The 14712-nt window shown below is 42.1% G+C and overlaps 1 protein-coding gene across 12 annotated transcripts in view; it reads right to left on the reverse strand.

Moving 5' to 3' along the window:
- Positions 1-14712, reverse strand: part of SPTBN1 (spectrin beta, non-erythrocytic 1) — a 189028-nt gene that overhangs the window by 72679 nt on the left and 101637 nt on the right. The window contains exon 1 of one of the 12 annotated variants that reach the window (XM_070572704.1): positions 846-1023. The exons of the other annotated variants lie outside the window; for them this stretch is intronic. The gene's annotated coding sequence lies outside the window, so the exon portion shown is untranslated. Of the gene's footprint in view, positions 1-845; positions 1024-14712 lie in introns of those variants that run through there. 12 annotated transcript variants of the gene reach the window in all.

A 14712-nucleotide genomic window follows, 5' to 3' on the forward strand; every position in this document is an offset into this window, starting at 1 on the left:
ACTTGGTGAAAGGGTCTGCTCCATTACTGGGCAATTCCCAATTGTTGGGATGGTGTCTCCATCAAGACTAGATCTGTCTCTTTGGCCCATCAAGGCTTGCTCTACCTTTGATCCCACAGAGAATAAGTCTCCTCACTCCGCCACGTAAAGGCCTTCAGGTTCTCACCAACTCATCTTTGTAATGACTCACAATGTGGTGGGCAGAGTGGAACCCAAGATGGTACCTGAGGACACTAACACCTTTTGGTGGCCTAGATATCATCATGTACCTACCGATATGAGCTGGGACTTGAGGCAGTTGCAGCACTAGTGGTGCAGAGATTGGAAAAGTGGGGACTCAAGTGAAGACAGGGAAAAAAGAACCAGCATCCCTCCACGGGAGAGAATTTGATGAGACAGTCTGTGTGTCAATGCAGGGGTGGAAGTCAGGCAGGACTCCTAAAGCTACTCTCAAAATAAGTTTCCCAGAACCACAAATTCTACCAAAATGTCCCTGCAATCCCGAGAACCTAGGAACCAGAAGTGGTTCCACGTGTGAAGACCCAGCCAGCTAAGTCTTTAGCTCCATGGGCTCAGAGATGAATTAGCCAACCGCCTGGTCAATGAGAACTACTAAGAAGCAGATAAGGAAACCCAACCTTGGGTGAGTGGCAACACCTACATCAGCTTCTGATCCCTGGAAGGAGTGAATTATAAATGAAATTCTATTATGGTGCTCCTTCCTGAAAACAGAATTTTATAAGATGGTATGCCTGCAATACCACCACCATGCATCTGAACAGCAATTTATACTTTCTTGAAGCTCACTAGAACCACACAGCAACTATGTCAGGAAGGTGGGACACAAGAGTGATCTCCAGCAAAGCCCAAGGCTCAGTGAGGTTAAGGGCTGCTCAATGTCACCAACCAGTAGCAGCAGGGTTGGCATGCACTGAGCATCCTTGCGTGTTGCTCTGTCTCTCCCACTGTTCAGTCAGGTTAAGAGGAATTAAGATGCATGGCTACATCTTCTCCTCTAAGTATCTAGATTCACAGTCTTGTTTTTGATAAATAACTTGAAATTTTTAGAAGACATCTCACAGAAAGGGTATGAGATATTTAGAACAGAGAAACATACTTGCTTAGTTTTAACCAAAGGGCTGTGAATTTCTTCTCCATCATCCCCTTCTAGAAGCACATAACAGACTTTCCTTTCTTTTTAGGGAATGACTATTATCAATATTGGGAGGATGTAATGCTTGATTCTTAGTTACTCTGGAGAATTTGCTGTAACTGGAAAAATGAACACTGTTAGTAATGAGTTAAGCTATAGGATAAGAAATACTTTGATGAACAGATGGGCATTTTTTAATGGAAATGATTGTACGGAATCGTTCTGCAACACTACTTGCACATAGTGCTAAACAAAACCATATTCACCATATGCCACAGTTCTGGCTAGGGAAAGGGATGGGAGCCAGGGATGAAGGAAGGCCTGAAGGCATGGAACATCTCTGTATGGAAAATAAAAGAAATACAGAAACAGGAACTGACAAATGACCCCAATCATTAATTGCCCAAGATTGAATTTATACCTGGCTGAAGAGAGCAAATCTTTCTTCTACTTTTCAAATAGTCTGAACCTCCTGGTGTAACCCAAGAATATTTTCTATTAGGATCTTCTTCAATTCTGCTAAGATAATGGCCTACCGTAAGTAAGAGCTGGCAATCATGTGCAATTTTTCTTTGTATAGGCACATAGCTAAGTTAGGAGTAGACTTGGGTTCACAGTAGGAAAGGAGGTGCAAGGATGGGAACTCAGAAGAAATCAAAAGGAAATGATGAAGCAGTCATCACATGAACACTTCCCCAAGACTGGCTATTTAAATCAACAATACTGTATAACTAGTTGAATAAGGACTAATCTGAAGTTGAGTGTTAATAAGCTCCGATATTTAAAAAGTGCATAATGTATGCAGAACTCTTTGTCTAAGACAAGGTCTCTTGCCTTCAATGAACTAGAAGTCTAGTTGGAGAAACTAAATAGAAAGTTGAAAAATAACAAGATATTATAAACAATGATTTCAACAATGTATTTTTGGGTGTTTGGAAGAAAAAGCTCACTACAGTTGGGACGGTTTCAGGTTCCACTCTCTAACAATTACTGAAATCTCCTGCCTTGTGCTTTCCCCACTCTCACCCACCTTAAACATCACTGCCACAGTCATCTTCCCCAAACAGTGGTTTTTCAAAGTTACACACTGTACCAAAACCTTCAGTGGCTCCCAGTCATCCATAAGACGGTCCAAATCTCTGAGCCTGGCATTCAAGGGTGCCGAGCAGCCCCTCCAAGGGCACCTGCTTCCTCTGGGATCTTCTCTGACACACCATCTTTGTGTTCCCACCCAATAGCTCTTCTTCGCCATGTTCTGAACTCTCACCTTGCACATTTCTTTTCCCACCATTGCTTACACCATTCTCCTAACCTGGAAAGTACTTTTTCTTCTCTTACCTTTCCTTTAAGACCCAGGCCAAGATTAGCTCTTCCAAGAGGCCTTCACTTGATAGGAGGTGCTCTTATCTTTTCATTATGTATCCTGCATGCTATCTCCTCAACTAGCCGCCTCCAAGGCAAGGACCCAATTCTACAAGTTTAGAGTCTTACAACATGGCTGGCAGAGTGAGTGCACAATAAACATTTGTTGAATGAATCAGCAAACCTCCAGCGCCCAACAAATAGGCTCTTGATAAATCCTGCTGCTGCTGGAGGTCCCACCGAAACGGAGGAAAGAAATTCTAGACAGTCCCTAAGTAGTTAAATGTTATCATCGTATGTCACTAAAAATCTTTCACAACTGAACTGCTTCTGGCGACTATTCCTCAAGATCTGATAAATGATAAATATGCAATTTTGTGGTCCTGTCTTTCAGATTAAAAGGGGTCCAAAGCTAACCTAAAAAGTTTGACAAAATTTTGCTTTTATTTTCCTTTATTTTGGGGCAGCTGCCACCACATACTTGTCCAATAAAACAAAGCTGCAAAATATATACAGGTATACTTATAACATTACTTTAACAGGACCCAAACAGGCCAACAGTCACAAGACTTAATTTACACTAATTTTAACAATTTATCCATTAAATTCTTGAGTTGTTAAAAAAAAAAAAGGAATCCTAATTCAAAACAAAAGAATACAGTAGGGTGGAGTCTCCATACGTTTTTAGCTTGAAAAAAATAAATAAATCATTTCCCACGAGCAACTTACAAAATACAGAGAGCAGGAAACCGGAAACAGGCAACTGGCTGTATTGATAAAGGAGAATCAAACTGTTATCTTGAGGCAGCAAAAGGAAGGAAACTAATCTTTTGACTGAAGGCCTCCCTGTGACGGATTAGTCTGGGGGCCTTTAATTTATGTTTGCTGATGTGTATATAAATAGAACTTGAGTTAAAATATTTTTCCTAACAGTTTAACCCACTTTACCGACAAAACACATGTACACATCTGTTCTAAAGGCATGTGTAGCAAATATGCAATTCTCTGCTAATACTTAACAGTCTGATATGCAGACTATAAAACAACTATGAACTCTATGTAACCTTGCACCTACGATTTACGTCAGTGGAGCAGGCCCTGCTTGCAGCTTACAGAGGGTCCTTCTTCTGAGTAGCCCAGGCCCAATTTTGCCAACACAGAAACCAGGGCGCTGCAGAGGGACCCTCTCAGAGGAGACCTACAAAAATGAACTGAGAAAGCAGGCCAATTTCCAGGGGTCCTGCCTGCCTGTCATGGTTATCACTTCAAGGTAAGGCCCTTAAAGTCACAATCCACAAAAAGCCAAGACTGTGGAGGAGGCTGAGGTTATGATGGGGGTGAACTCTGAAAGCACATGGGCAGAGTAACACCGCTAAGTCTTCTAAGAAGAGACTAAGGTGAGAACTAGGGTGAATTAAGTAGTGCAAAACACCAAAACCAGGAGGAAAAAGTAAGTGCCTTATAAAAAAATACAAAAAAAGACCTCATGAAGAAATCTTCAGAAATGGTTCACTAAACTTGCCTGAAAATGGGTGTCACACTTCAAAACTGCCCTCATATACACAGGAAGCCATATCATGAGCTTGCTCATCTGCTACTCTCCATCTCCATGGGACAGTCCAGCAGGAAAGAGCCTGAAACTGCAGCCAGGGAGAATCAGCAGGATGGAGGATAAAGTAAGCTCTACTCTGCTTCCATGCACTGGTGGATGCCCTGCTAGGATCTTCACTAACTTTACCTTGTTTACCACAAGCTGTTAGTTCTAAACAGATGAGGCACAGAGAGGGTTTGGTGATTTGCCTGAGGGCATATGGCTAGCAAAGGCACATCCAGGATTAGAATACTCACCTATCTGAGCCCTGAAGAATGCCAAAGCTCCCACTCACACCACCATCCCACGCTGCCTGAGGAAAATAAGATATTACCTCCCCAAAACAACAGGAAAAACATCACAGCCATCCATCACAGGGCAGTTCCTCCATAAGTGAAAAGATCAATTTAAAATAGACATCAGCAAACTTCAGCCCGTAGCCTGTTTCTGTACAGCGTGGGAGCTAGAATGGTTTTTCATTTTAGAGGGTTGGGGGTCAGCGCCAGAGGAGGCACCAGAGGAGGATAAAAAGAGACCCTATGTGGCCAGCAAAGCCTAAGATAGTTACTATCTGGCCCACTACAAAAAAAGGTTTGTCAATTCCTAGTTTAAAACATCTTTATAATGTCATTGGTCCCACACCCCACTTGTTAGCTTGCGTTTTCAAATCAAAATCATCTTAGCAAATATGCACTGAGTGCTTGCTATGAACAAGCCACCACAGTGGGGACCATTTTAAATGTCACTATTAAACATGCAGCCAGATTGATCTGTAGTAGCCACATTTATTGTTTTCTTAAGTTATATTACTAGGTCTCTACCCAGGTGTCAGTTCAGTCAGGGGATGAACTCAGGGCCCTCTCCCCTCCCCAGCTGAGGGTATTCCTCTGGGTGCCTTGACACGACAGAGTTAACAGTGTGCTACCCCAGCTGTCAGGAGGGAAAGCACGTGCACCACAGGCTGAAACTCAAGGCTGCTCCTTCATGTTCAAAGGATGAGCAGGAGCCTGGCAGCTTGAGGCCAGATTTCCCAACTTTCCAACCCATCTCCACGCAAGCTTCCGGTTCTCGACTCTCGAGGGGCTCTTCACTCGCCATCAGCTCCTCTCTCTTAATCCTCCTTGGAAGGCAACTAAAAAATATTAAGTCCAAGGTGGACTGAGGGTAACTTGTAATATCCTCAAAAGATGGAACTAAACAGACACTACATCCTTAATTATTAAACTTATATGGCAGAAAGCTAACATTAATCAGACCAACTAGGAGAGAGTTTTCAAAGGGCAACAACCATAATAGGTACACTAGAGATAAGATTTCATGCCAGTAATTTAACTGCAATATGCTGGGGGTGGGGGAGTTGTCTGTATGAAATTACTTTTTCTTACCAACTAAGGAAGCAGTAAATATTATATTTTAAGCCAGTAGATCTTGTGGCACATAAATTCACTGGTAAAGATAAAATCTTACACTTCATTTTCAAGGGCTAAAGGCAGATTTTATTATAGCAGCCTTGAGATTAAGTGGATAAGGAGAGGGAGAATTTAAATTTACTATATTTTTCATGCAATGCACAAAAAAGGTAGCCATACTGCTCTGTGCACCATGTAGCTGGTCTAAGCCAGTATATTAAAAATCAAATAGTGTGCACCCTAGGCCTGGCTTATGATGTTCTAACTTTTCCAGTTTTCTAAAATTCCTAGGATCAACAGCGCAGAGAGGAAAACAGAACTCTCTTTCACACACTAGTGTCATATTACTGTCAGATACTCAAGATACAAGAAGACAATATCACTCTACCTCAATGTTTTCAGAGCTGACGCTGCCATCAAGACAACTGCATCAATTCCAGCCACTCGGGACAGTTTCTGACAGCTCTCCAGCACAACGAGGATGTCCAAGTTAACTGTAATTCATTTGAGTTCCAAAAAGCTAAGATTGGGGAACTCTTTTTTTAAACCAGAGACAAACAGACAAGGAAGAGGAGGCAGTCAAAAAGAGGTAAAGATCACCAGAAGCTGTCTGCTTTTCATGGATAGTAGAGAGTTTAACAATCATTACCTGAATGAATTGATTGTGGTAGTGTCCATCAAAGACAATCTAAGACATCACAGAAGTCCTCCAAGTAAGATTATATGTGTAAATTTAATCTGCAAAGGATTACTATTTTGTAACAAAGAAAGCCACAGTGATGCTGAGTTATCACGTGGAACTACAGAATTAGGATAAGGTTCCACTTAATAAGAGAAATTATATTTTTTAAAAAATGAATGCAAACAGAAGAATTTAAAAACTGGCTTCTGTCCTAAAGAACATTACAAATTAGTCACCTAAATCCCTTTTGGCCAGTGACCAGGAGCCAGTGTAGAAACTATCAGGGTTGAAATGACAGAATGATAAATAAGACTGTCTCAACGTCAACGCAAAAGTCCAAAATTACAGCTGTATATGTCAGTAAGCCCAAGCCTGCATGTGTGTTTGCAGGGGAGGGGAAAGGCGTCAAACTACTTGTGGATTTCAGAAATAACTACTGGTTGTGACAAGATTCAAAAACAAAATGCATAATGTTATAAAGATGGGCTGTTCCCTGGACTGAACTAAAGAACTCTAGAGCTTAGCACTATTTTCTAAGTGACATCCCAGTACATTAAACCAAAATTTCACTTCTCACTGAGTATTCTTCATTCACGAAGTAATTTACTGAATAAGCTCTGACCTAATCCTTGAGTATGTATTTAACTCAGCCAACTATTTCACTGCATGAAAAAGTATTTCATGTAGAACTGTAAATGTTAAACACACCAGTACCTGACATTCAGCCATAAAGGCCTCCTGTCATTTTTTCCATCTTGGATTAATGTATCAACCAATGAGCAACCATTTACTGAGTAACTAGTATGAAGACACTAGGAAGGGCACCTAACAGCATTAAGAGTTCTCTCAAAAAGTTAACAAGCAATTTTCAATTCCTCGAGAATTCACAACACTAGATAACAGACAGCTATATCCAACTACCATTTATAGCTATTTTTAAGATACCTTAAAATGAAAAAGAGAAAGCTGTCACTGAAAAACAATTCTGCTCACTTCCTTTGTGGCTTTCCTCAACCTCACCCATACGATAAATGGTTACACAAGATTTCTTTCAAAGTCAAATAGTACAAGTTTTGGTGGGTAGATCCTGTAAGCACACAGTGTACATTGCCTTGTTTCAATAAAGGAGGACAGAAAAATTGGAGGAGGAAATGACCCCAGATTCAACCCCTGAGATGACCTAACTGACATGTGGGTCGCCCCAAAGGATCCCTCACACTAATCAAAGGTGGGTAGGACAGTTAATGTTTACACCAGTTTGCTTTTTTCTTAATCAAAATCTATTTTTCATTAATAGGAACACTAATCAAAACTTTAAGCACAGTTTTATAGAAGACAATGCACAAGGTGTGACCTGGATCATTCTGAACCTTCTTAACTTACAACTGGTCATCTACCTTAATTTAACTTGTTTCAAGTGAAAAAAGAAAGCAACAAAAGGGGGGTTATAAGTAGGCAGATCAGTTTCTCTGTTGTTGTATTTGTTTTGGAAAGTTAAACTTGTGGCAGTGTTGCTTAACTTAAACGCAAATCTCTTCCCACAAAACAGAATGCAAATCTTTATAACTGTTCCAGAGTTCACACCCACTTGCAGGGCCCCCACTCCACCCTATTTCCCTCCCAGTCCTACAAGCAAGGCTTTACCTCGCACTCCACAAAGTCAGCCCTGTCTCACACTCCACAGTCAGCTGCTTACAACAGGTGTGCGGACCTGGCTGTTTGTAGTTTTGCCAGTTTGTTGGGGAAAGTAAACCAACCAACCCTGTCACAGGAGGAGTATTACTGCTAGTTACGTAGATACGGCCTGGGAAGCCTACTGCTATAGCTGATGTGTTCTTCAGGGATGTTTCATTGCTTAATGAAGACCTCGGGTGTTTCTCCTACACAGCTTCTACAAAGATGATAATCTTGGAACTGGGTGGGAGGGGCTGGAGGCCCACAGAAGTTCTGCTGGGGTGGCATATGGCAGAAGGTCCACTTTCAGGACTAGGTGAAAATAAACCAAACTCTATTTCTTGGACTTGAAAAACAAATCCTTTCACACTTACTGAAGATATGGAGAAATGTGCACACTCGTGGTTGGTGGTAGGGTTAAGTGGATAATATCAAAATTTTAAATATGCGTTACCTCCATTTACTAATCACACCCGTGGACATTTACTTTCTAGAAATACCTGCACAAGCACAAACAGTTGTATGGGATGAAGAGCACCAATTTTTAAAATAATTGTAAAAATCAGAGACTAACAGGGGGCTGGCCCAGTGTCTAAGTGGTTGGGTTCAAACACTCTGCTTCGGTGGCCTGGGGTTCGCCAGTTCAGATCCTGGGCACGGACCTACACCCTGCTCATCAAGCCATGCTGTGGAGGCATTCCATATAGAAGAACTAGAATGACTTATAACTAGGATATACAACTAAGTAGTAGGGGGTGGGGGTGGGGGCGGGGATTGGCAACAGATGTTAGCTCAGGGCCCATCTTCCTCACCAAAAACAGACAGCAACAACAACAAAACAGGAAAGACCAGAAACAACTAAATATATACTAACAGGTTGATTAATTAAAATATGATGCATCTATACAGAAGATGCATAGCATGTATGCATTAAAAAGAGTAAGGGAAATCTGCAGTATATAGGCTTAGGAAGGTGGCCACAAATGAAGTCATTCACAGAACACTGCGTATACTTAGTATGATCCTATGACTATACATATATTTAAGTGTAAGTAACTACATAAAAAGGTATCAAAGGATACTTTCCAAACTATTAACTGTAATTATCTCAAGAAGTAAAACCAGAGACAGGAGGCAGTTCCACTTCTGTATTTCTGTACTGTTTGTGGGCTTTTTTTTCTTTTAATGAGCATATACCATTTTTGAAATATGTAACGGGCATTTCCATTTGAGGGGAAAACACACAATTCATTTTTATTTGATAAGAGAACTGAGGCTCACCAACGGGTGGGTCTGAGATTGATGGGTAGGAATAGAAAGGGCACTAACTGCAGGAAAAACTCCTGGGCACCACAAAAGGTCTCATGTGAAAGGCTGTCTTCAATGAGTATTCTAAAGTAAAACGCCAGTCTGAACTTGCATGACCTTCTTCTGGAGAACACTAAATCAGTATTTCATATTACATAAAATTTATAAACAAAATAAGGCGAACAAATATTAATACTTCCTTTTAATGGGCAGGGACTGAGGATATCAACACCAAAAGAAGTGACATTCACTGAAGAAACACTGAGGTCTACGGGATGCTAGAGGAGTAGTTTTCAAACCAGGTTCCCAGAGGTCGGGCTCCAAGTACCTTCTCACCTGCGCTCTGGTCAGCAAAGCTCCCATTTTAGACTCTTTATTTACTGGGGTTCCACCTCAGATTTCCTCTACAGGAAAAACAAATTCCATGTTTACAAAGTGTTTGTAAATTGCTGTACTAAGCAATGGGAAATACAGATAGATGCTGGAGTTGTTTACAGTTTAACGACACACCAGCCTCATTGACGGTTAACATACTCCATGTAACAGGTGGCAAAAGACACTGTGGGACCAACTCACCAGAGGTGAGTCAAGGGGTCAAAGCTTCATAGTTAAGGTTTGAGTCCCAGTGACATCACCAATCAGTCACAGGGACAAGATCAGAGCCCAGGGGCCGGCCCCGTGGCCCAGTGGTTAAGTTCCAGCGCTCCCCTGCAGCAGCCCATGGTTTCACTGGTTCGGATCCTGGGCGCGGACATGGCACCTCTCATCAAGCCATGCTGAGGTGGTGTCCCACATGCCATAACTGGAAGGACCTACAACTAAAAATATACAACTATGTACTGGAGGGTTTTGGGGAGAAAAAGGAAAAATAAAATCTTTGGGGGAAAAAAAAAAAAAATCAGAGCCCAATGCGGTTGATCTACCAGTGCTTCAGCTACAGCAGTGGGAAGCTCCATGGATACGATCCTGGATGATGTGGGAATTCAATCATCTCTCATACCCACCTCCACACTCAAGAGTTTACGGAGCAATTACTGTAAGGCCCAGGCACTCTTCTAGGCACTTCACTAAAACTCATTCTCACAACCACCATGTGAAGTAGGTACTCTTATCATCAAATATATTTTGCATAAGAACAAAGTAAGGCTCAGAAAGGTTCAGTAGCTTCCCCATAGTCACAAAGCAAGCACAGTCCCAGGACTTTGAACCAAGGTCTGCCTCCGCAGTCCCCACTCTTCTAAACAGAATTCTACACTAGCAGAGACCTCAGGCTGCAAGTGAGATGAAATGGGGGTTCAAGTCTGAATGCTGAGTAAGTTTCAGCATGGAACCAAATCTCTTAAGGTATCCTGAAACCTTAATTCCTGATAATTCCTACACCGGGAGTTTTACTTATAATTCAATGATAGCAGAAGCCCTCATCAGAAAGAATCCTCCATATTTTCAAGTGTTCTTTCAATTCAGGACCTCTCCTCAAGTCCCATCCAGGGAGGTGCTCCTCCCTGCTGCCTCCCACCTGGGAGGAGTGTAACTCACCCTGCACCATCAGAGTCCTTCCTCTCAGTTACCAGCAACCCAAGCCCAAGATCGACGCTTTCCTTTTCAAACGTCACCTTTAGCCACAGCATAGAAACATCCATTACTCTTTCCCATTCCAAACTCCATTAAAATTCTTTTTTAGACTCTGGAACTAGTGAATCAAGAAAACCAGCTTTGGGGGCCGGCCCAGGGGCGCAGAGGTTAAGTTCGCAGGTTAAGTTCGCACGTTCCGCTTTGGTGGCCCGGGGTTCATCGGTTCAGATCCTGGGTACGGACCCATGCACTGCTTTGTCAAGCCATGCTGTGGCAGGCGTCCCACATAAAATAGAGGAAGATGGACATGGATGTTAGCTCAGGGCTAATCTTCCTCAAAAAAAAAACCAAAAAACAAAAAAACCCCTAGCTTTGTTAATTATTTTGCCATCCTATACTTTAAGAAACAGATGAGATAATTTAAAATTGCACCTGTTTGAAAAAAGCATCAGTATCAATTGAAGGCTTTGAACAAGTGGAGGTTATAGCCAAGCAGACCTCCTCCAGGTGTGTTTTTCCTTTACTGGGTTTCCAGGGCCACCCTATTCTTGGCCCTGATAATTACAGGTACCCCACACACCAAACCACAGAGGGCACATCTGCAGCAGGGAGGAGTGGAACACCTGGCGTCTGGCATGAGGAAAGCTCCTCGTTCAGATTTGGAGGTAAGTAGAGCAATTAATTAATAGAAAGCACAGTTTGGGGTCTGGCCCAGTGGTGCAGCAGTTAAGTTCGCATGTTCCCCTTCAGCGGCCCGGGGTTTGCCAGTTAGGATCCCAGATGCGGACATGGCACCTCTTGGCAAGCCACGCTGTGGTAGGCGTCCCACACATAAAGTAGAGGAAGATGGGCACGGATGTCAGCTCAGGGCCAGCCTTCCTCAGCAAAAAAAGGAAGATTGGCAGTAGGTGTTAGCTCAGGGCTAATCTTCCTCCAAAAAAAATAAAAAGTATAGTTTGGGATAATTAGCAGCAGCAACAAAAATGTTTAGCTGAGTTTCCTCTTTTTATCTTGAGGCAGTTCCTACAGATCAATGCTCAGGATTAATGAAGTGTAATGAGACCTGCAGCAGCTGGCTAATTAGTCAGTTGAGGAGGAAGCAGTGATGACAAGGGGAAAAGGGTTTTACTCTTGTTATGAGCTCAGGCCTTGGACAGGTTTTCTAAACTGTGGGGCTGTACCCCCAGGAAAATCCCTGAAAAGCCAAAGCTTCGAAGTGACCCCAGGGCAAATAAAACGCTAAAAATAAAAAGCAAAGAAACTAAAGCATGAATGTTGTGCTTTCCGAGGGCTGGCTCATCAGCTGAGGAGTAACAGTGGGAGACCAGAGGCAGGGGCAGTTCAGCACCAGCCATGATTCCTGGAAAGCAACACCAAATTCTCTCAGCCCCAAAGAAGGACCATGTCCTGGGCAAGCTGGATGGTCACCATCTTGTGTCTCACTGAAGACTTTATCGAGAATTCCCAAATCAGAGCATCCCTTCCCCCTCAATACTAAGAATATGACAAAGATTATTAATTGCAAAGGAGAAGCATTTAATGACTGTGGGCAAGTCCTTTGCTTGCCATCCTACACTTGTACTATCATTGAATTTATTATGTGTATATCTCATATTGGCTACCTCCAGGCCTGGTACTTTTGGGTCAGAAGCCTCTAAATGTTGCTGCTTCCCTACACGTTTCAGGTGCTTTTTGGTTCCATGCATAGTTCTAACCTTTAACCTCCACCACTCCGCACACCAGCAAGAAGCAAAATCCTCTCCTCATGTAATGAGAAAGTCACCCCAGAGTAACCTTCACATGGGTTTTACTCTGAAGAGGACCTTCCAGGGTTCCATCTGACCATTTGGATGCTCAAATTTTTTCAATGTTGGTTTCCTCCCACACAGGGCCAGAGGCTTCAGAACCAGCACGGAAACCCCTTTCATATATGGCTTTAACATAAATGAAAGTATTTCCCTGTTAATTATTTACATAAAGAAGGTCATACAGGTTTGTCCTAGCAACACCAGAGAGCAGTTCTCAATAGCAGCTTTCACCTGGGGAAAGGAGAAAAGAAACTCACTCATTTTCCCAGCACAGAGATTTGGGTTTATAGCCTGCTTCCAAAGTAAATACGGTTAACTGCTGTAGGCTATTTACTTTTACAGTTTTAGGATCTCTCTGTCACACTGTACTTTCTGGTAAGACCTGACAAACAATACAATCATTTTAGTCTCAGTGCATTGGCTAGAACCAGTTCCTACGTTCTCGTCAATTCTCTGAGACTTACCTTATACCTAAACCCAAAGGTCAATAGTCAGGAGTTACTGGGACTCACAGAAGTACTTTTCAGAACTTCACACAGCAGACACATCTTCCCAATTGAAAGGCAGGATGGAACAGCAACGCTAAACTCCATTGACAGGCCCAGTCTTCAGCAATGTGCTCCAGTGGAGTGAGAAGCTGGCCTATCCGCAGTTTGGTTATTAGGAGAGCCAGAGATTTTCCTACTTACTATGCTGGTTTCTACTACAAAGCAATGAAGCAATCCTCACTGGTCACTATGGTTCCTACACGTAAATGTGAAAGATGGGGAGGTTGTTTTCAGAAAAGTTTGGTTTGTGATGTTACATCGTTTACCCATACAGCGGCCACACACTCGCTACCATCTCCACAGAATCAATCTCAAAAACGTGGGAGCTCATAATCTGATACTGCATTCTCTCTCTTTGGGTGACAGTCTTACACCTGTGGGGACCACATGTTGAATGGAAACTGTTATAATTCATTCTGACTATATGTTTGTCTTGGCTCCTACATTTTAAGTATACTGAATCTCAAAGAAAAGGTAAAAGAGATCACTTGAACTATACCAATCCATAAAATGAGCTTTATTCTCAAAAGAGATCAAAACGGAGTTTACAACATACACTCTCAGACAAAAGGGTTCTTCTACAGCACCCTCTAAAGAAAATTTCTTGGGAAAAGCAGACACATAGAAGTGACATGGTACATTTCAGTGTAGCAATGTCAGGCCTTCCTAAAAAAAGACATTCTTCTGGACAGAGAAGCCAAAGAAGAAAACAAACCCAGCGTGCATCAACCCAATAATCCTATGGTGAGTCTTGCGATTCGAAACTCTCCAAGCAGCAGAATTATCATCACATACACAAAAATGATCATGAGGAGACACCTACCAAGGCCAAATTAAATCATTTCTGGAACTAGGTGGGGTATCAACAATATATATAAATTACTCTCTTCTTTTATGCCAAATTTACAACACAAGGGATGGCAAACAAAATCACACCTTTGGTTTTAGAGTAGAACAAGTGGTGCCCCTCTTAAAAACTATTTTTATATCTGCTATGGAGAAACTCAAAAGGTTGCCTGAAAACAAAATGTGAACAGCAGCTGGAAGTCTTCACTTATACCTGGCAGCAGCATTTGAGCCAGAAAGAGGGATTATCTACTTTATCCACACATGGACATCACAGAACAAAAGGAAACTCGGCCTATCTACACCAACAAATGCTCCAGCAGCTGAAAATGTTTAAAGTCAAGAAAAATCAGCAAACTTCAAGAATCTGAACTTAAAACGTGGGTTTTGGTCCAACTCTGTGTTCCTATGTAATGCCATCACCACTGAAAACTGCCGCAGGGTTACTTTCTCTGCAGCCTACGCCTCAGGAGTGAACATCATACTTTTAACTCCAAAATTCTACTTCAAGACTAGTACCTACTTTCCAGGTTCCCACAGTTCCTGCACAAACAATTTTGTATACTGGAAAAATACCACGCAAAAACAAAACCGAAAAATACACCACTACCCAAACCAAAAAGTCTAAAAACTAAAAACTCAATACTGCCAGAATAGAAATGGTAAGTTTGCAATATGGTGACAAATACTTTGTACCACTGAAAAAAAGGATCAAGGCATCTGCACTGTCAGCTGAGTCCCTCTTATGCTCCCAGAATC

The sequence above is a fragment of the Equus przewalskii genome, chromosome 14 (assembly GCF_037783145.1).
Source record: "Equus przewalskii isolate Varuska chromosome 14, EquPr2, whole genome shotgun sequence".
NCBI classification, from domain to species: Eukaryota; Metazoa; Chordata; class Mammalia; order Perissodactyla; family Equidae; genus Equus; species Equus przewalskii.